This window comes from Lactuca virosa, chromosome 1, assembly GCF_052849685.1.
Source record: "Lactuca virosa cultivar CGN04683 chromosome 1, Lactuca_virosa_CGN04683_v6, whole genome shotgun sequence".
NCBI classification, from domain to species: Eukaryota; Viridiplantae; Streptophyta; class Magnoliopsida; order Asterales; family Asteraceae; genus Lactuca; species Lactuca virosa.
In genome coordinates, this window is record NC_136426.1 from 304,302,207 (window position 1) to 304,326,639 (window position 24,433).

At 39.8% G+C, this 24,433-nt stretch overlaps 1 non-coding gene across 1 annotated transcript; it reads left to right on the forward strand.

Moving 5' to 3' along the window:
- The first annotated feature begins 355 nt into the window (after positions 1-355).
- On the forward strand, positions 356-460 carry LOC145151760 (small nucleolar RNA R71). The gene has a single exon (XR_013732316.1). It is a non-coding gene; the product is annotated as a small nucleolar RNA R71 (small nucleolar RNA).
- Positions 461-24,433: the final 23,973 nt, after the last annotated feature.

Here is a 24,433-nt window from a genome sequence, read left to right on the forward strand (position 1 = left end):
GATATTTCTTGTTCTCGTTCTCATCCAAATGGCAATCTTTTGTTAGATGTGGACCAGTGCATCTTTCATACACCACATGAATAACATGTATTGATTGCTCCATCTTTGTCAATCATCGGTCCATCTAATTCAACATAACTAACACAGTCGCCATGTCCTCAGATGTGCCACTCCTAATTTCTTTTGCCCCATCATTTCGAGGATTGTGGTACTCATGCAAAGGCTTAGAAAACTCTTCAATTACTTCCTTAATTGCAGCGGGATTTTTATTCGTCAAAGGTCCTTCAAAAGCAATGAGTTGTCTTGTCATCACATTTACCCCATCATAGAAATTGATACTTCTTGTTGCACATTAAGATCGTTTTGGGGGAATTTCGAAGTAATCCCTTGTAACACTCCCATGCAACATAATTGATTCACCCGGTTGTTGTTCAAAGTTAGCTATCCCCTTTTTGAGTTTAGAAACTTTTGATGGTGGGGAAAATTGCTCTAAGAATTGTTCACGCATTTGTGCCCATATAGTAATGGCACTGGGTGGAAGTGCCTTCAAACAATCTTTAGCGGCTCCTTCAAAAGTGACTCGAAGCATTCTCAATAACACCGTCTTGTGAGGAACATTTGGAATGTTGAAGTAATCTGCGATGTGATTGAGTTCATCATGGTTTTTACAAGAATCCTCATGACCTTGCTGGAAAATGGAAAATCCTTAAGCGCGGAAAGAATATGTCCTTTAAGCTCGAATGTTGCGGTGGCGGGAATCGCGGGTTGCACTAAACCTGGACCGGTTTCCTCTCGAATTCTCTTCTTGTATGTTTCCATCGAAATGTCGGCAATGTCCGCCATTTTTTATTCGTCCCGTCTTCGGTTTCACTTTCTTCTTTTTCTGATTCGGTTTCGGGCTCGTATTTTGATTCTTGTGTATTAGTAGTCTGCTAAAAGCTTTAAACCTTGCTTTCGCCCTTTGGGGGATTTATTCTCCTACTTTCTTTCCTTTCTTCTTACCAAAAACCGATTTAATATCTTTGAATGGTGATTTCTGTGGTGGGTTGGTTTCTCTTACATTCTTGATCGTCTTTTTACGAAGGGCTGACTCTGGATCTTTAAGCGGTGGTATCAAAGGTGTATTGGATCCACGGGTCATGTACTACTGTAATTAAAAAAATCTTATTGAACGTTCACCATGACGTGCTAATACTACCACCTCGTGTTGAATCAGATAAACTAAACAGAAGCTGAAAACAAAATAAAACATAATACAACCGAAATCACGTCATGGGCTTAAGGCTCATGTCATGATTTTAGCAATTCAAAAAAAAACTAATGCTAAAAATTAACTTTTTGTAGGTTTAAACCCACAAAAAGGATCGAATAACCTAAAACAATTAAATCTAAAACTAAATAGCCGTTCCCCGACAACAACGCCAAAAACTTGATGCATGTAATATTGCTACACCTATTAGTTTTACCAATAATTTAACTAACTATTACGACTTAAGGCATTGTACCTTTTCAGAAATAATATAGCACTAACAGTTGGGTATCGAACACAGGGAGCATATTTAATTAACTAATTTAAGTACTAAGAAATAACCTAAAACAAACAAGAGTTTAATTGGTTTTAATCTGATTTTGCAAGTTCAGACAAACTTAATCACTTAATTAACGATTTCAATCAATTATTAAAACACTTCCATTTAGTTCAAATCCAATTCTCCCCTATGGTTAGCTACTAATTATGGATTATTAATGTTGGTTATCTAATATTATTTTATTAGCAATTCAAGTCCAAATTTACTAATGTTTTCATTAATCCATGTAAAACTATGTACGGTCATACAGTAGCAAAGATAGAATCAATTATAATACGTAGATAAGCTATGTAAGATTGATCTATATAAACACAATTGTGGTCACAATTTATGTTCTCCAACACAACTAAATTAGTTACTTTTATCACTTATCAAAGATTTGGTCGATCCTAGCTCTAGCAATTTCATGGTCGTTAAACTACTAAGTAACAAGTTCATGTAATTTAATGTTCACTAAGCTACACAAAACCTGAATTCAAGCAATCATAGTATCAAATCTTAACATGTTAGGTAGAGATAATCAAACACAAGCTCATAACCAAAAATTAAAATCCATAATTCATTAAACTAAACCATAGAGTTTAAGCTTCATCTAACTAATCGGAAGCTACTAGATTTAGCTACTCATGGCTGAAAACATGAAAACAAATCCAATAATAAAAGACATAATCATAGTGTACCAAACTAGGATGATGAATTTATTCTTCAATCTTTCGATCTTTAGTTAGATATCCTGAGTAGAATGTTTAATCTCGTTTTTTCTGAACAATTCTTCTCCAGAAATCTCTCTGAAAATCTTCCAAGCCTCCTCAAACTGTGAAAGTGAATGAGTATTTATAGTTTTGGGAATTTTCATATTTCATGACGTGAACAGGGATTTCACGTCATGTACTTGAGATAAATCCTTATCGGGCAAGGACTCTGACATCATGTGCACTTATCTTCTAGAACACTCATTCCACGTCGTGAATTGTACTGCCACGTCGTGATTTGGGCTTTTCGAAGGGATTTTTCTTCTTTAAAGCTTTCATCCTCGAAAGTTCCACTTCTTGTCATTTATGGTCCTCAAACTTCAAGATTTTTCCTTTTGGCTGGAAAATATAATTTGATCTCATAAGTATCATATATCTTTGCAAATAACCAAAATATTAAATAAAATGTATTAAAATATTTCCTAAAAATGTGTATAAAAATGGCAATATCAGTGACCAAATTTTACTCCTAGGGGTAAGACGCTTCATACATTTGTGACTTTCATACAAAAAGAAGAAGAAGTTGAAGGCAGAATACAAATCAAGATAATTCAATACATTAAATGATACATACAAAAACCATAAAAATCATTAATATGAAACAAAAAAAAGGATAGATCGTGTATTAATACTAGCAATTTTCTAATAGCGTCAAGATATCTTTAAGGTGAGCTGAAGGCTTACAAAATTACCATGTAAAACTATAATTACTCTCCTACTTAAAACGGTGCGGACACATGGCATAAAGATGAGATATTGATAAAAATTACCATACATAACTTTCAATATTGTTAATTGGTAAACTAACCAACTAGTCCGAAAAGGGTCAATCCAGACCTGAATGTCGTACTGGAACATTTGAGTGGTCTCCCTACTAAGAGAACTTCTGGAATGTGGTACCCACCACTTTCAAGGAATAGCATTTCAGACTCTTAGAAATTGGAAAAAAAATGACACCTTAGTGTGAAGATATTCTAGTTTCAAGGGTGTATTCTTGCTTCCTGAGTGTGTTCTTGATTTCTTTACATATTTATTTCATTGTTATGGTGTTATATATAAAAACCCCATACTCTAGGATGTGTAAACCTAGTCCGAAATAATATGCACTAGTCTGGCCAGTCACATTTTTTCGAATAAGAAAATGTAGAATATTATTGTGGGTTATTTGTTAGCCTTTGAAGTCTTAAAGAACTGGTAATAGGGTGTTAGTATTGCTTGTTCCTTATACTAAACCCATCTTTTGACATGTCTGGAATGGCTACCTCGTGTCTAGAATGTGACAAACAATTAAAAATATAGCAACTTAAAAAACCATTGTTACTTATTAAAATTTTTCCAAATAGATGGACAGTTTATCTTTATCAGATATTGACCAAAAATGGATTGTTTCAAAACTAGTGTTTTAAATATATGTTTTTAAGTTTTAATGATGTTTTGAAAAATAACTCAGTGTTTAGTTGGATTTAATGGTTTTATAATTGTAGGAGCTCAAACCGTAAAATAATTCAAACTCATCCATGTAGTTCAAAGTGGGATATTTATATTGTCATCTTAAGAAAGGGACAAATACGTGAAACCGTTATGTACTTTACTCTAGCAACCAGTGGGGGCAATGTACTTTATATTTTCCTCGTAATCACAATGTACTTTCATTTCCTTACCGATAACAACAATATACTTGCATCTGATTACTTATATGGGATTTGTACTTTATTTGTTACATGTCGCTATTGTCGACAAAAGTTTTTAAGTACATTGCTATTATGAGTACAGATTTTAGGTGTGTTTCAATTTTGTGATAGCACCATATTTTCATTTATTCATGTTACAACATTGTAATTTTAAGAATTTACTAATTATAAAAATGCAACCCAAATATAAGATTAGTTTTACTTGTAACTGGATACATTTTTTAGAATATAAGTAAATATTAAAAGTACAATGTTATAATCGGATAATGTTAGATAGATTCTTCAACATACAATGTCATAATATGAAAATAAAAGGAAGTGAAGTACCTGGTATAATAGTAAGAACTGAGAATACAAAAAAACACATTAATTTATTTCATCGTTAGCCTTGCTGTAAAATACTTTCAAGTCAAATATTTGGTTTTTGACTTAAATTCATAAGAAAAAGCACAATAATTCATGTCATCTTTAGCCTTGGTGTAAAGTACTTTAAAGCTAGATATTTATTTTTATGACTACAATTCTTGGTGTTTTGTTAGTGACATTTGATAACATTGAACTTCATCTACGATATCTATGTTTATTTTAACTATTTTCTAAACCCACATTATCCCAGTGCATTGTTTATAAAAAAAAATATACTATTTTTATATCCATTACACAACTAAAATTGGATAGACTGTCATATTACAAATCTATAATGGAAACAAATGAAAGTAAGATGTCATAAAAGAAAGTAAAATCAATCTATTATTTTTTATATAGGCCAACCCGTCCACTACGATAAATAAAATATGAACCATGTAATTCATCATCAATCATATATACAACTAGATTATATAAACAGTGAACAATAAATTATTTATCGGTCAACCCGTTCACTGAACTAGTTCACTAAACTATAAATTACATCAGTTCATTGTGATGGCAACAAATCTAATAACCATAATGATACTAAGGTGATATTCAATAGTAACATTAATATATATATATATATATATATATATATATATATATATATATATATATATATATATATATATATTATTTATTTTTCAAATTTTACACTTTTTAGTACATGATATATATATATATATATATATATATATATATATATATATATATATATATATATATATATATATATATATATATATATATATATATATATATATAATCTATATTTTAATAACAAAAAAAATATTTTTTCTTATGGATTTATATTATTAAAACATTAGTTATAAAAAGTAATGATATTGCTTAATTTTTAATAATATTTTGTCCAAAAAATATTTCTAATTATGTTGCATTTATAAGTAAACATGCTAAAATTAAACTTATTTGTTAAATTTTCTAATATCTTATTTAATATTACATAAACTCTTTTGACTTGCAAGCTCGATCTCATAGGAGTTTATTCCATCAGAAGATGCCAAGAAAGACTTTAACCTTTTTAGGAACCAATTTATTCAAAAAATTTGGTTCATCTCTCAATTTCAGCTGTAACATCCGGATGTGAAGGTACTTCTAATTTTGGCCTCTATAATTTTATTATGTTGCATTTTTAGTCCCTAAGTTAAGAAAGAGTGGAAAAGGGGCCGAAAGTGGCATTTTGGAAAACGTTGGGATGGGATGAGTACGTCGTGCGTACGAGTGTGTACGCTAAGCGTACTAAGGTGCGTCTTAGTACGTTGGGCGTACACTTCGTACGCACGGCGTACATGGTATGCATGGAAACCCTAATTTTATTGTTTTGCTCATATTTAAGCAACCTTACAGACTCATACCCTCTTGTTACCGAACCTCCTTTTGTGATGTCGACCCTCAAGCAACCCTAGAGCAAGAGAGAGCAAACTTTGAGCTTTTAAGAGAGTTTTGGAGTGCTTTGGAGAAAGAAGAATGTGGTGAGAGCATCTTGGAGTCGAGTGCACATTGGACCGGTTTCCTATTGAATTCTCTTCTTGTATGTCTCCATCGAACTGTCGGCAATGTCCGCCATTTTTTTATTCGTCTCGTCTTCGATTTCACTTTCTTCTTTTTCTGATTCGGTTTCAGTCTCGTATTTTGATTCTTGTGTATTACTAGTCTTCTCAAAGCTTACAACCTTGCTTTTGTCCTTTGGGGGATTGCTTTATTCTCCTATGTTCTTTCCTTTCTTCTTACCAAAAACCGATTTAATATCTTTGAATGGTGATTTCTATGGTGGGTTGGTTTCTCTTACATTCTTGTTCGTCTTTTTACGAAGGGATGACTTTGGATCTTCAAGTGGTGGTATCAAAGGTGTATTGGATCCACGGGTCATGTACTACTGCAATAAAAAGAAAAATGGAAAATGTAAAAACGAACAGAAAGTAATTAAAACATCTTATTGAACGTTCACCATGACGTGCTAATACTACTACCTCCTGTTGAATCAGATAAACTAAATAGAAGCTGAAAACAAAATAAAACGTAAAACAACCGAAATCATGCCGTGGGCTTAAGGCTCACATTGTGATTTTAGTAATTCAAAAAAAACTAATGCTAAAAATTAACTTTTTGCAGGTTTAAACCCACAAAAAGGATCGATTAACCTAAAACAATTAAATCTAAAACTAAATAGCCGTTCCCTGGCAAAAACGCCAAAAACTTGATGCACGTAATATTGCTACACCTATTAGTTTTACCAATAATTTAACCAACTATTAAGACATAAGGCATTGTACCTTTTCAGAAATAATATAGCACTAACAGTTGGGTATCGAACACAGGGAGCAGATTTAATTAACTAATTTAACTACTAAAAAATAACCTAAAACAAACAAGAGTTTAATTGGTTTTAATCTGATTTTGCAAGTTCAGACAAACTTAACCACTTAATTAACGATTTCAATCAATTATTAAAACACTTCCATTTTGTTCGAATCCAATTCTCCTCTATGGTTAGCTATTAATTATGTGTTATTAATGTTGGTTATCTAATATTATTTTATTAGCAATTCAAGTCAAAATTTGCTAATGTTTTCATTAATCCATGTAAAACTATGTATGGTCATACACTAGCAAAGATAGAATCAATTATAATACGTAGATAAGCTATGTAAGATTGATGTATATAAGCACAATTGTGGTAACAATTTATGTTCTCCAGCGTAGCTAAATTAGTTACTTTTATCACTTATCAAAGATTTGGTCGATCCTAGCTCTAGCAATTTAATGGTCGTTAAACTACTAAGTAACAAGTTCATGTAATTTAATGTTCACTAAGGTACACAAAACTTGAATTCATGCAATTATATATCAAATATTAACATGCTAGGTAGAGATAATCAAACACAAGCTCATAACAAAAAATTAAAATACATAATTCATTAAACTAAACCATAGAGTTTAAGCTTCATCTAGCTAAACGGAAGCTACTAGATTCAACTACTCATGACTGTAAACATGAACACAAATCTAATAATAAAAGACATAATCATAGTGTACCAAACTAGGGTGATGAATTTATTCTTCAATCTTTCGATCTTAGGTTAGATCTCCTTACTAGAATGTTTAATCTCGTTTTTTCTGAACAATTCTTCTCCAGAAATCTCTCTGAAAATCTTCCAAGCCTCCTCAAACTGTGAAAGTGAATGAGTATTTATAGTTGTGGGAATTTTCACATTTCATGACGTGAACAGGGATTTCACGTCGTGTACTTGAGATAAATCCTTATCGGGCAAGGACTCTGACATGTCGTGCACTTATCTTCTAGAACACTCATTCCACGTCGTGAATTGTACTGCCACATCGTGATTTGGGATTTTCACAGGGATTTTTCTTCTTTAAAGCTTTCATCCTCCGAAGTTCCAATTCTTGTCATTTATGGTCCTCAATCTTCAATATTTTTCCTTTTGGCTGGAAAATATAATTTGATCTCATAACTATCATATATCTTGCAAATAACCAAAATATTAAATAAAATGTATTAAAATATGTCACACCCGCAAACCGAAACGGCGGAAACGTTCGCGGGTGGAGGACGTCATGTATAGTATCACAACAATTGCATCATAGTAATCAAAATAAACAGAACCATTACATTGATTAAGTAAACTATTTACATTTGTTTGATACATATTTGTATACACCAAAAGTATAGCAAAATATAAAATACGTGACTCTATACGCTCCAAAACGAGTTCTAAGGTGGATTGCGTGATAGATGAAGAGAAACATGGATTTTTCGGGTGATGATTTTAGAGAGAGAAGGTGTGTTTTCGGCCAGAAAAGTATAAATGAGGGTAGGAACATGTATATATAGGATGGGTTTATGGTCGGTGGTGGGGTCCACCAGTCGTGAATGGTTTACGACCGTGATCGGGTTCACGACCGTGAACACCAATCAGACCGGATTTTGTTGATTTTCGAAGAAAACTCGGTTTTCGCGCAATTTCGGTTCCGACTCTTATATAAAATTTAATTATATAAATTAATGATTTTCCAAGCTATAAGAATTTGATGGAACAAAATAAAATTTAAAATTTAGTTAACGGAATCGGGCTAACATTAACGGAAAAAGGTTCGGGTTGGTGTTCACGGTCGAGAACCCAATCACGGTCGTAAACCGTTCACGGCTGGTGGACCCCACCACCGACCATGAACCCAGCCTATATATATGTGTTCCTACCCTCATTTATACTTTTATGGCCGAAAACACAGTTTCTCTCTCTAAAATCATCACCCGAAAAACCCAAGTTTCTCTTCATCTATCACTCAATCCACCTTAGAACTCGTTTTGGAGCGTATAGATTCACGTCTTTTATATTTTGCTATACTTTTGGTGTATACAAATATGTATCAAACAGATGTAAATATTTAACTTAATCAATGTAATGGTTGTGTTTACTTTGATTACTATGATGCAATTGTTGTGATACTATACATGACGTCCTCCACCCCTGAACGTTTCCGCCGTTTCGGTTTGGGGGTGTGACAGCTTGGTATCAGAGCTGTTGTTTATAGTGAACTAAGTATACCGAACCTTACATGGTATACAACTATAAACACTAAAGGGCCGAAGCGCTCTGAAACTAAAAGTATACTTTTAAAATTTAATTATTTTCTAAGAAGTATACAAGTATACATACATACCAGAAGCTGTATCATAATAAGAATTACATAAAAGTATTTAGGGAGAGTTGGGCACTACGGTGAAACCTGAGTAGTTATGTACTCATATGTGGGGGTGTGACAAAATATTTCCTAAAAATGTGTATAAAAATGGCAATATCGGTGACCAAAATTTTCTCCTAGGGGTAAGTCGCTTCATACATTTGTGACTTTCATAGAAAAAGAAGAAGAAGTTGAAGGTAGAATACAAATCAAGATAATTCAATACATTAAATGATACATACAAAACCATAAAAAATCATTAATATGAAAAAAGGAAAGATCGTGTATTAATACTAGCAAGTTTATAATAGCTTCAAGATATATTTAAGGTGAGTTGAAGGCTTACAAAATTACCATGCAAAACTATAATTACTCTCCTACTTAAAACGGTGCGGACACATGGCATAAATATGAGATATTGATAAAAATTACCATACATAACTTTCAATATTGTTAATTTGTAAACTAACCAACTAGTCCGAAAAGGGTCAATCCAGACCTGAATGTGGTCCTGGAACATTTGAGTGGTCTCCCTACTAAGAGAACTTCTGGAATGTGGTACCCACCACTTTCAAGGAATAGCAATTCAGACTCTTAGAAATTGGAAAAAATGACACCTTAGTGTGAAGATATTCTGGTTTCTCGAGTGTATTCTTGCTTCCTGAGTGTGTTCTTGCTTTCTTTACTTATTTCTTTCATTGTTATGGTGTTATATACAAAAACCCTATACTCTAGGATGTGTAAACCTAGTCCGAAATACTTTGCACTAGTCTGGCCAGTCACATTTTTTCGAATCAGAAAATGTAGAATGTTATTGTGGGTTATTAGTTAGCCTTTGAAGTCTTAAAGAACTGATAATAGGGTTTTAGCATTGCTTTTTCCTTATACTAAACCCATCTTTTGACATGTCTGGAATGGCTACCTCGTGTCTAGAATGCGACAAACAATAAAAAATATAACATCTTATCTATAACGCGATGAACAGTTTGAAATGTTGTAGTCTAGAATCCTATCATAGAATACACATTTACAAGTAAAATAATTTGTATACATTTTATTTCAGCATGATGATGTGTATGAAGCTTCTCACACCATGTGATACTAAACTAAGGATGGTATGATTATTCTTGGAAGATCCAACCTTGGTCTAAATACTAGCCAGACTCCTTTCCTACAGTTTTGGTTTTTCTTTGGGAGGTGGATCGATATTTTATGCATTACATTAGGACCAAATTTGAGAAAAATCAACATTACTTAGGAACCAAAATTGTAATTTCCTCTTATCTTTATTAGTGTGTGAACTATGTAGTTGATGGGTTTTGAGCATCCTAACACTCCTATGGTGTACATGCAACCCTAGAAACCTTGGATCTATGTTTTACTATGAATACATGCAAATTTGTTTTTCCAAGGTTCATAACCTATATAGCATGGCATGGGGTTCTTTAAACATAAAAGCTAGAAGAATTACATACATTTTCAATAGTGAGTTGATTCCTTGAAGTTTGAGAGCCAAGCACCAATAATGTGGATGCCTCAAATGGAAATCACAAATCACCACAAACTTGGAACAACTATGAGAGTGTATGTTTGCTTTCTAGAAATCGGCCACCTTTCTTTCACACACAACTAGCACCATTTCAAGGATCATAAGCTCCTTTATATAGTGTGGAGGATTAGGGTTACATCCATGTAAACGCTAATACCCATGACTCTTCCTTTCCAAGGATCCATGGGTTAAAAGCTCCATGGACTATCCATGGACTCCCATGCATGCCAAGCCCATTCCTAATGAGTATTAGCCCACACTTATATAAATACAAGAGCCCATATTTAATTAGTCACCTTTTTGATAACCAAATTAATTCTAAATTAATTTATGATTAATACTAATTAAATAATATGATTTCATATTAATATATTATAACCTATAATATATTAACAAATCATAAACATACAATTCTCAAAGGTTTAACCATAGAAATAGTTCGGGTGAAGTGCAACCCAAATGGACCATGCCCGGTCGAGTCAAGTATATACTAAATAAAGTTATGGACTTAGACACCTTATCCAACAGTCTCCCACTTGGATAAGTCTAATAACTATATTTCCCTATATTACTTCAGGAACCAACCGGCAATCGTAGCTCGTAAAACTCTGTTGAACTATGAAGCGCCATTTTAGATAAGTGATCATATTATCCTCTGTTCTCAAGATATCAGCCGGACAAATACATGGATCTACGTCGTACTTATTGTCCAGCAGTTTGTTTCCAGATTTTTCCGATTTGTTTGACATAGAACTAAATTGAACACGTCAATTAGATTCTGACCGGGCCCGGTACATAGGTCAAAACAAAATCATTTTCCCAGATATTGCTTCTAATCCTCCAAGGACTAGAAGGAACAGATAAACTTCGACTCATATACTTGTTTCTACTACTTGTTGAATTATACACAAAGGCACGTTTTATAACATCAAGTTACTGATCCGTTTTCGTGCAATCAATGCATAACCAACTCATAGGCAACAACTCATATCTATAGGTTTGAAGACTTATATGATATTACCATCTCACGATCACTTGAGATAAATTCCATAAAGTGATGCAAGTGAGTGTGGGTTTATTCCACTACTCAGAACTTATGAGCACTCATGAATGTTGTAGCAACCATTGCTATGACTAAACACCTTTAGTCATCTACAAGCCCAATTCATGACAGTCTTAATTCATACCTACTTCTGACGTATGACTGACTGTGGAAGTTTGAATAAAGTAACTTATTCTGGAAGTCAAAACATGCAAAGCTGAAACAATAGTAAATAATTGACAAAAGACAATAACACCTTACTCATAAATAAACACAACTTTTATTCATCATCAAATGTCGATTACATTTTACACGTTTCAGAAATAGCTACCTAATCTGTAAAATTAATATCATCCTTCAGCCCGATGCGCCTCGCATGCTGTAAACGCCTACCCCTTGTCAGTCCCTTCGTGAGGGGATCTGCAGGATTCTCTTCTGATGATACCCTCTTTGCCACGAGGAGTCCTTCTTCTATCTTATGTCTTATGAAGTGATATTTTCTGTCAATGTTTCTGGATCTGCCATGATCTCTCGGTTCCTTGGCTAAGGCAACCACACTATTGCTGTCATAGAAAATCTCTATAGGCTCTTTAATAGCTTGTACAACTCCAAGATCTCCGATGAAGTTCTTCAGCCATATCGCCTCCTTTGCCGCTTCACTCGCTGCTATGTACTCTGATTCACAAGTCGAATCAGCTACCGTCTCCTACTTGGAACTCTTCCAAGTGATTACCCCTCCGTTAAGAGTAAAGACCCAGCCCGACTGAGAGCAGAAGTTATCCCTATCAGTCTAGAAGGTAGCGTCACTATACCCTACTACTCTCAAGTCATCACTCCCACCAAGGGTAAGGATCCAATCCTTAGTCCTCCGCAGGTACTTGAGAATATTCTTCACCGCAGTCCAGTGAGCCTTGCCAAGGTTCCCCTGATATATGTTGACCATGCTCAAAGCGAATGCCACATCAGGGCAGGTACAAGTCATAGCATACATGATCGAGCCAACAGCGGAAGCATATGGTAATCGACTCATCTCAGGTATTTCAGCCTCTGTACTCGGGCTCTGAGCCTTGCTCTGTTTGGCATTGCTTTGGATCGGTAATTCTCCTTTCTTGGAATTCTGCATGTTAAACCTTTTCAACACTTTATCCAAGTAGGTAGTCTGACTAAGTCCAATTAGTCTTTTACTCCTATATCTTAATATCCTTATCCCTAGGATATAGGCAGCCTCTCCAAGGTCCTTCATCGCAAAACACTTCCTAATCCAGGACTTCACCTCCTGCAAAGTTGGGATGTCATTTCCTATGAGTAGTATGTCATCCACATACAACACCAAGAAGCTAACTATGCTCCCACTAGCTCTGATATATACACAGGACTCATCTTCACTTCTCGAAAAGCCAAACTCTTTGACTTTCTCATTGAAACAAAGATTCCATCTGTGAGGTGCTTGTTTTAATCCACAAATGGATTTCTCAAGCTTACACACTCTATTAGGGTGCTCTGTACTGACAAAAACCTCTGGCTGACTCATGTAAACATCCTCAGCCAATTTCCCATTAAGGAAAGCGGTATTGACATCCATTTGCCATATTTTAATAGTCACGAAATGCAGCAATGGCTAACATAACCATAATAGATTTAATCTTTGCTACCGGTGAAAAGGTCTCATCATAATCAACTCCCGGAGTTTGAGAAAAACCCTTTGCAACCAGTCGCGCCTTATAAGTGTGTATATTACCATCCATGTCGGTCTTCTTCTTGAAGATCCATTTGCACCCGACTGTCTTACGACCTGGTACATTGTCAACCAAGTTCCAAACTTGATTGTCATACATGGATTGTATCTCGCTGTCCATAGCCTCTTTCCATTTAGCAGCCTCAGGGACTGCCATGGCTTCTGTGACAACCCAAAACTTTTTCCGTTATCCTTACCCAGTTTCCGTTAATAAAATTTGGGTTTTTATTTAATTCCGTCAAATTCCTTAGTTTGGGAAGGAGTTTACGTTTTAAATAAATCAATTCAGATTTATTTCCGTTCACGTTAGTAGTATTTTCGGTCTAACGGAATATTCTAAGCTTAGTACAATCAAAGTTTGGGTCTAAGAAGGAGTTTTTCCAAGTCAAAGCATAGCATCCGGTCCAAACAACCCTTCGAGAGGAGTTTACGGCCGCAAACTCAGTTTACGACCGTAAACCCTGTTCACGGCCGTAAACCCTCCACCCCACCCCTTGGCCGTAAACTCACCCCTATATAAGGGATGAGTGGCCTTCATTTCTCACTTTACACATCTCAGGAGCTTTCTCTCTCTACTCTCTCTCTCTCTCTACAAACTTCGAATTTGCTCAAGGATCCTCAAGAATGTAAGTGATTCTTCACTTTGATTGTGTTTCTATCCTTATTCTAGTGATGAATCCATGTCTCATCTCCTAAATTTCATCATTTTCTAGATTTTCCCTCTCACCAAGAACACACACTAGTTCTTGGTGGCTAAAAACCTTATTCCAAGCTTCTTAACAGTAAGTAACTACCATATGTACTTGATATCTACTAGAAACCATCGATTTTCGCCTAAAAATCGACCTGAAACGCATGAACTGAGTGTTTACAGCCGTACACCCTTCAATGGCCGTAAACTCCATTTTTGGTCGATTATTGACCTTTAAACTCTTCCTTGAACTGGGCACGGGGCTTAGGACACTTCCAGAAGGCTAGAAAGGACCTTGAAACACCAAAAATCGCACCTTTCACCAAGTGTTTACGGCCGTAAACCCATGGGCCGTAAACCCATGGACCGCAAACACTTGGGCCGTAAACATATGGGTCGTAAAGCATGTTGCGCCGCAAACCCTTGACCGTACACTCCTTTTACGACGGCAAACTCCCCATTTTCAAATCACATGCGATTCTAACACTTAGTTTTAAGTGTTTCCTGGTCCCTAGGATGATTTCCTTCCATAACAAATAGTGTTATGCCCTCACCTAATGCATATATGTACTTTTACATGCTAAATAGGATCCGTTTATGCCCGAGGCTTTATTTGACACTCAGCAATTCCTAACAACTTACACTCGAATCCCATGTCAAACTGTGAGTTCATACCCCTACGCTTTTTCTGAGTTTTTCATGTTTTCAGGGGGGGAATACAAGCAAAAGCACAAGGAAACTTGTGCTAAAAGTATATTATTTTGTATAAAATAATTATATGTTCAGTATACTTTCAACACAGAAAACAGTTTTACCAAACGATTAGGAAATCAACTCGTAGAAACAGTTTTTGAAACTAAAGCAATGAACTTGTGAATCTTGTCATAAAATGTGATATTTTATAAAGGATGCATACAAATCATAAACAGGATTTTCGGTATTATTACATGCAAATTGTTAGTCTAAAGTTGGAGACACGTCATTGGTAACACTCCCACCGAATTCGAGAGTGTAGGACTAGCACTTGTAACCAGAATCCCTTGTAGGGAGAGCGTGACTGCTGTGTATAGATCTATACGGGACTGACTATCCCGCACCTCGCTGCTAGCTATAGTAGGACCGTCAGGTCTACGGGTGACAAAGTCATAAAAGATATTGGCCCCGTTACGTGCCATATCAAGTCTAAGTACGGTTATGACAATCACAACGAAGATAACAGAATTTACTTCTTTAATAATGAAACAAGTGAACTAAGCTCAAAGTAATAACCGATTTGATTACTAGAGGGTATTAATAATACCCTTAGGATTTAGTTCACCACTTATTTATTAGTTTTATTTATGTAATAAGGCTAATACACCTCACAGGGAACAAACAGGATTTCTCAAGAAAACTACATCTAACGATACAAGTATGGTAGATACTTGTACACCTCAGACAAGAACAGATAACCAATTGTTAACTTTTAAGGAAAATATATGATTTTCCTGGGAGAACACAACCTTTCATAAACGAACTATTTAACATACAACGAATGGATAATCAAACATCTTTCATAAGAAAATATAGGATTTTCTTGGTAAACACTTTTCAAAGGATCAAAGAAACATTTATTTCAACAGAACTAAACGCTTATGAACTCACCACCTTTATGCTGATATTTTAAAACTGCTTGTATTCTCAGGGCAACAATAGACAGGTACTCTTGTCAACTTTTGGAGAAGAAGGAGCATTTTGGAATCACGTCTTTTACTTTTGTTATATACTGTTATGTACAAACTATGTTTTCAAATAGATGTAAATAATCATATTAATTTAATGGTTGTGTTTACTTCGCTTGCTATGATACAACTATTGTGATACTACGCATGACGTCACCCGCCACCGGACGTTTCCGCCGTCCGTTCCGACGTTTCGAGGGTGTGACAGATTGGTATCAGAGCTATTGTTTATAGTGAACAAAGTATACCGAACCTTACATGGTATACAAATATAAACACTAAGGGGCCGAAGTGCTCTGAACTAAAAGTATACTTTTAAAATACAAGTATTTTTGAAAAAAGTATACAAGTATACCTACATACCAGAAACAATATCATGAGTAGAACAAAACAAAAGTATTTGGATGTTGGACACTGCGGTAAAACCTGGGCAGTTATGTAATCATGTCTAGGGTCAATATAGCCTGATCAACTATATTTATTCGAGACATGACCAACATGTGCTTGGGAGTGACTGTGGTCTTGCAACAGGCCTAAAAGTTACCTAGTATCCATACAACAAGATATCCAAAGAACAAAACATACAACTTAAAGTACTGTAGGAGTATTTTAGCCAGAGCCGAATACATTGTAGAAATTCATTTCTAGTGTTGCTACCTATTCGTTTCTTAGCGAGAACTTACTTACATCCGATTAATCCTGGCGGATCTGGCGGGCAGGGAGGTGGTACTCATCCCCAAAATCATGAAGGTGGTCAGGGACACCAGAAGGAGTGCTCTAATAAGGACTTCATGAACGCGAAACCCACATATTTCGACGGCAAAGAAGGGGTTATTGCCCTGACCCAATGGTTCGAGAAGATCGAGTCCATTTTTGAAATTTGTTCCTGTTCTGAAGCCAACAAAGTAAAATTTGCCGCTTCCACTTTCGCCAACATGGCGCTGACCTGGTGGAATGGTCGGGTCAAATCCCTAACCCTGCCAGTGGCGAATGCTATGGGTTGGGAAAGTTTAAAGGAACTCATGCTAGCTGAGTACTGCCCACGGGGCGAAATGCAGAAACTGGAGCACGAACTCTGGACCCTGAAGATGAAGGGTTCCGACATTGCTGCCTACACTTCTAGATTTGAAGACCTGGCGTTTCTTTTCCCGGGAATGGTCACCCCGGAGAGCAAGAAGATAGAGGGATACATTTGGGGATTGACACCCCCAACGCAAGGGAATGTCTTGGCTGCCAGACTAAACACTTTTGACAGCGCCAAGTGCTTGGCACAGACCCTCATAGATCACGGAGTTGATCTTGATAAAGTGACAACCGCTCCCAAACCAGCAAAGGTGAGCGGTGAGAAAAGAAAATTTTGGAAGCAGCGCAAGGGCCAATCTTCGCAGGAGCCTTCCAAGAAACAGCAAATGGTGGCGGTCCACGCTGCTACTACTCCTGCCGCTGCTCCTGCCACTCAAGCACCTACCAGTAGATATGTTGGTACCCTTCCTCGGTGCGACAAGTGTAACTATCATCATAATCCCGGCCCATGCCGAGAAATGTCATGCAGCTGCTATGGCAAAAAGGGGCACACAGCTCGAGCTTGCAAGACACCAGTCCAACCAACCAACCAGGCATCTGGAGCAGACATCGGTCAAGCCTGTTATGGTTGTAGAGAAGTCGGACACTACAAGAGAAATTGCCCCAAGGCAACAACAGCTGGTAGCACGGGGAGAGTGCTAGCGATGGGCCAAGAAGAGGCAGTTGCAGATCCTACCGTTGTTTCGGGTACGTTCCTCCTCGACAACTCTTATGCATGCATTCTTTTCGATTATGGTGCAGAGAGAAGTTTTATTAGCCATGCATTCAAACATCTCCTCAAACATAAACCTCAATCACTAACCGAAACATTTACCGTCGAGATGGCTAACAGTGAGAAAGAGAGCACTAATGATATATATGTAGGCTGTACCCTTACCTTAAACGATCATTCTTTTCCCATCGACCTTATGCCGGTTTCCATAAAGAGCTTCGATGTCATCATCGGCATGGATTGGTTGAGCCCCAATCATGCTGATATCCTTTGTTATGAAAAAGCTATCCGTCTGAATCTTTCCTCTGATGAAACTCTCATGATTTACGGCGATAAACTCAGTTCAAACCTCCGCATCGTTTCATGCATCAAAGCCCAGAAACTTCTGCGAAAGGAGTGTCATGCATTCCTAGCCCATGTCATTAACAAGAAGCAGGAAGTTAAAGACCTCGAGAGCATCCCGGAAGTCTGCAACTTTCCCGATGCTTTTGCCGAAGATCTCCCGGGAATCCCTCCCGAGCGCCAAGTCGAGTTTCGCATCGACTTAGTCCCCGGAACTACCCCCGTAGCTAAATCACCATACCGGTTAGCGCCAGCAGAAATGCAGGAGTTATCCAGTCAGCTTAATGAGCTGCTCAGCAAAGGATTCATCAGACCAAGTTCCTCACCCTGGGGAGCCCCGATCTTATTTGTGAAAAAGAAGGATGGATCCTTTCGGATGTGCATTGATTATCGAGAACTGAACAAGCTCACTGTCAAAAACCGTTACCCTCTTCCTCGAATCGATGACCTTTTCGATCAACTTCAGGGAGCCAGTTACTTCTCCAAAATAGACCTAAGATCAGGGTATCATCAGTTGCGAGTTCACGAGAATGATGTGCCCAAGACAACATTCCGAACTCGTTATAGACACTACGAATTTGTAGTAATGCCCTTTGGTCTAACCAACGCACCGGCGGTAGTCATGGACCTGATGAATCGGGTGTGCTGTTCTTTCCTGGACAAGTTCGTAATCATGTTCATCGACGATATACTTGCTATTCCAGAAGTGAGGAAGATCATCGACAACACTTGAGATTGGTGCTGGAAACCCTAAGGACGGAGAAGCTGTACGCGAAATTCTCCAAGTGCGAATTCTGGATTCGAAAAGTAACCTTCCTAGGTCACGTGGTAAGTGAGGAAGGCATACACGTGGATCCCTCCAAAATCAAAGCGATAGAGAACTGGTCGGCACCGAAGACACCCACATAAATCCTTTAATCTTGGGTCTCGCTGGCTATTATCGCAGATTTATCCAGAATTTTTCCAGAATTGCCAAACCCCTAACCACTTTGACTCAGAAATGTGTACCTTTCTATTGGAGTGAAAAGCAAGACACTGCGTTCCAAACGTTGAAGCGGGCCCTATGCAACGCACCTATCTTGTCTCTGCGCGAAGGGACGGAGGACTTCGTTGTCTACTGTAATGGGGAAAAGTCATTGCTTATGCCTCAAGACAGTTGAAAGCAGACGAAGTCAACTACACAACGCACGACCTAGAATTGGGAGCAGTGGTCTTCGCATTGAAGATTTGGAGACATTATCTCTACGGAACCAAGTGCACAATCTTCCCTGACCATAAAAGCCTGCAACATATTTTCGACCAGAAGGAGTTGAACATGAGACAACGGCGATGGGTTGAGCTACTTAGCGATTACGAGTGCGAAATCCGCTACCATCCCGGTAAGGCCAATGTGGTGGCAGATGCCCTCAGCCGCAAGGAGTACTCAGGTCGTAGAGTGAAGGCACTGACCATGACTATCCATTCCCATTTATCCGCGCAAATCAAGGAGGCTCAGCTTGAAGCCTTAAAACCAGAGAACATGCCGGGTGAAGCCTTGAGAGGAATGGAAAAGAACTTAGAGATCCAGGGAGACGGAGTCTACTATCTCATGGACTGGATCCAGGGAGACGGAGTCTACTATCTCAACGGGTTATCACAGGTCGCGAAGCGCGGGGCAACCCGACTCGACTCATCGAGTCCCTTATGGACTCGGCGAGTTCCTCCCATGAAAACGCTCAAATGATCTTTTGAGTTCAGATCTGCTTCACCAACCAGTAGATCTATCCTTCTAACACTCGAAAGTCACGTAAAGGTTCAAACTTTACGTTCATGCAATGCTTATAAGACCAAAAATGGAGAAATAACCTTTAAAATGGGGTTCTACTCTCAAGGCTCACATGAAACCTCATAAAGCTGGAAGCTTGGGACATTTTGGACATCTCAAGGTCCAGATCTATCATCTATACCCAAAGGGACCTCATATGCTTCACAATCTAACTCAAAATTGTGCAAAGGAAACCCTAGATTCAAGGAATCTATCAAATACACGAAATGGGAAGGAACTTGTACCTCAAAACGTGAATCTCAGTGTGAACAACACAGATCCAAGCTCCACAATCGATATAGCTTGGATTTTCCCACTCCTTCATGCAAGATCACACCAAAGGATGAAGAATTAGCCTCCAAATTGCTCTCTAAGCTCTCTTTGCTCTCTAGGGTTTTCACAGGGGAGTGGTGGCCGCTAATGACGGCCATAAGGGCCTTTAAATAGGGCTCAGGCCCTGAGATTTAGGGTTTCACTTTACAGCACGGACTCGCCGAGTCCACTCATCGACTCGTCGAGTCCAGTCATTAATCCAGACAAGAACTCGCGATCCTACTCGGCGAGTCTGAGCGTCTACTCGCCGAGTCCCTCCATAAAACTCAAGATAAATAATTAAAATAAGATACCTGGGCATCCGGATGTTACAATTCTCCCCCACTAGAATCAGACTTCGCCCACGAAGTCTCATTCTACAAACAGCTCTGGATGTAGCTTCCGCATCTCCGCCTCCGGCTCCCAACTCAGCCCGGACCCTCTCCGATGTTGCCACTGGACCTGAGCCAGGGACACCTCCTTGTTCCTCAGAACCTTGATCTTCCAATCCCGGATCGCGATTGGCCTCTCAGCATAATTCAGGCTCGCATCCACCTGAATATCCTCCAGCGGAACCACCGCCGACTCGTCGGCTATACACTTCCTCAACCGAGACACATGGAAGGTATCATGAATCTGGCTCAACTCCGCAGGTAGCTCCAACCGATACGCTACCCTGCCCACCCTCGCGGTCACCCTGAACGACCCAATGTACCAGGGCCCCAGCTTGCCCCTCTTCCTGAATCGAATCACTCCTTTCAAAGGAGACACCTTCAGGAGTACGAAGTCTCCCACCTGGAACTCCAGCTCGGCTCGTCGCCTATCCACATAATTCTTCTGGCGGCTCTGAGCTGTCAACAACCTCTGTCTAACCTGCTGTATATCCTCGGTCGTCTGAAGCACTATCTTAGTGCTACCCATCACACGCTGTCCTACCTCTCCCCAGCAAATAGGAGTCTGACACCTCCTCCCATACAAGAACTCGAAGGGAGGCATACCAATACTCGAATGGTGGTTGTTGTTATAGGAAAACTCAGCCAATGGTAGGTATGTGTCCCAGCTTCCTCCGAAGTCCAACACACATGCTCGAAGCATGTCCTCGAGCGTCTGAATCGTCCGCTCACTCTGTCCGTCCGTCTGTGGGTGGTAAGCGGTACTGAAATGCAGCCTCGTGCCCAACTCCTCGTGGAACTTCTTCCAGAACCTGGAAGTGAAACGTACATCCCGATCTGACACAATCGAGATAGGCACTCCATGCCGCGATACCACGTCCCTCACATACAACTCTGCCAGCCTCTCAGCAGAAGAGCTCTCACTGATAGCAAGAAAATGCGCGCTCTTCGTCAGCCGGTCGACGATCACCCAAATTGCATCGACACCCCTCGCGGTCCTCGGCAATTTGGCGATGAAATCCATAGAAATATGTTCCCACTTCCATTGAGGAACCTCAAGTTGCTGCAACTTGCCATGCGGACGCTGGTGCTCGGCCTTAACCCTGCGACAGGTCAAGCACCTCTCAACAAACCATGCTACATCCCTCTTCATACAGGGCCACCAATAATCTTTCTTCAGATCCAAATATATCTTAGTGGCCCCGGGATGGATCCAGAATCTCGATCTATGCGCCTCCTCCATCAAGGTGGTACGTGTCCCACCTACATATGGCACCCAAATCCGACCCTGAAAGGTCATAAGCCCTCGGCTATTGGTAACGAACTCAGATACCTGCCCAATCACCCGCTCTCTCTTGCGGTTCTCCGGTCTCACAACCTCTGCCTGGGCCTCCCGAATGGTGTCCAACACTGGAGTCATCACCGTCAACCGCATACAAATGTCTCGAATCGGGACACTCTCCGACCTACGGCTTAGGGCATCAGCTACAACATTAGCTTTGCCCTGGTGGTACAGGATCTCACAATCGTAATCCTTTACCACATCCAACCATCTCCTCTGGCGCATATTCAGGTTGGGCTGATCCATCAAATACTTCAAGCTCTTGTGGTCCGTGTATATGGTACACCGAACCCCATACAGATAGTGACGCCAGATCTTGAGGGCGAACACTACCGCCCCCAACTCTAGATCGTGGGTGGGATACCTCGTCTCATGAGGCTTCAGTTGCCTCGATGCGTATGCTATCACATGACCCCTCTGCATAAGTACTGCACCCAACCCCGATATCGATGCATCACAATACACCACAAAATCCTCCATCCCCTCCGGAAGGGCTAACACTGGGGCTTCGCATAATCTCTGGCAAAGTGTCTCGAATGAGGCCTGCTGCTCCGGGCCCCAACTGAAAGCCACGCCTTTCCGGGTCCACCTGGTAAGAGGAACAACAATCTTGGAGAAATCATTAATAAATCTCCTATAATAGCCGGCCAACCCCAGAAAACTCCTGATCTCGGTGGGGGATCTCGGCACCTCCCAGGTCATCACCGCCTCAATCTTCGCCGGATCGACCAATATCCCATTCTGGTTAACGAGATGCCCCAGGAACTGGACCTCTCGTAACCAGAAATCACACTTGGAGAATTTGGCGTAAAGCCTCTCCGATATCAAAACTCCGAGGACCTCCCTCAAATGCTCCTCGTGCTGCTCTCTGGATCTCGAATACACCAATATATCATCAATGAACGCGATTACCGAACGATCCAACATCGGTCAGCACACCCTGTTCATGAGATCCATGAACGCCGCCAGTGCATTGGTGAGCCCAAAAGGCATCACCACGAACTCGTAATGCCCATAACGAGTCCTGAACGCCGTCTTCTGGATATCCTCATCACGCACTCTCATCTGATGATATCCCGACCTCAGATCAATCTTGGAAAACCAAGACGCTCCCTGCAACTGATCGAACAAATCATTGATCCTCAGTAGTGGGTAATGGTTCTTGACCGTTAACTTGTTCAACTCCCGGTAATCAATGCACATCCGATGTGAACCATCCTTTTTCTTGACAAAAAGGATCGGCGCTCCCCAAGGTGAGCTACTCGGCCTGATGAATCCTTTCCCCAACAGCTCCTGAAGCTGTGAGGATAACTCCTGCATCTCTGGTGGCGCAAGGCGATAGGGCGCCTTGGCGATAGGTGCCGCTCCCGGAACCAAATCGATGTGAAACTCCACCTGTCGCTCAGGAGGCACACCCGGCAACTCCTCAGGGAAAACGTCCGGGAACTCTCGCACTATCGGAACATCATCAACAGAACTAGGCCTCTCCGCTGCTACTCGTGTGTCCATCATGTAGGCCACAAACCCACTACAGCCCTGCTGTAGACTCTGTCTCGCTCTAGCAGCCGAACAGAATGCTGACCCTGAACGGGTACCGTCGCCGTACACCGTAAGAACTCCCCGACTAGGGTCTCGTATCGTCACCAACTGTCGCTCGCAGTCTATAACAGCCCCAAAACGGCTCAACCAATCCATGCCCACTATGACACACACCTCTCCCATCGCAATCGGGACCAAATCAATCGGAAACTCTACGCCGAAGATCTCGAGTACACATCCTCGAATCACATCAGTGGCATACACCGCTCTCTCGTCAGCTAGGGAAACTCATAGAGGTCGACTCAACGCCTCTCGCTGGATACTGAGGTGCTGACTAAACGCTAACGACACAAATGACCGACTCGCACCCGAGTCAAATAACACCAAAGCAGGTACAGAACTCACAAGAAAAGTACCTACGCATATCATAATATAAGCACAATATCTCATACTCAGCATAAATAAATGAAAGAATACATACCAGCCACGAGATCGGGCGCTGCGCGGACCTCCTCCGCTGTCAACTGGAAGGCTCTCCCGCGAGCCTTAGGTGCCTAGGCCTTCGCTGGCTGGATCTCAGTAACTCGAGCAGTAGGTGCAGATCCGTGCGCTGATCCCTGCAGTAGCTATGGGCACTCGGCCTTCCGATGGCCGGTCTGGTTGCAATGAAAGCAAACCGTGAACCCCTTGGGGCAATCCCTCGCATAATGCCCCTCCTTTCCGCACTTGTAACACACCCCAGCTCTGCACACTCCCTCGTGACTCTTCCTGCATTTCCCACAAGTGCGGTCCTTCGGACCCCCAGATCTCGAATCAACGGGCTTTGCCCGCTTGGGTGTCGGCTGAGACTGTGTCGGCCGCCGATCCCTCCCCTGAGACTCAGCCTCCTCCCTCGCCTGAGTCTCTAGCTCGATCTCCCTCTTCCGAGCATTTGCCTGAAGTTCGACAAATGTCTAGTATGTCGAGTTCGCCATGAACTCGCGAATATCTCTCCTCAGAAT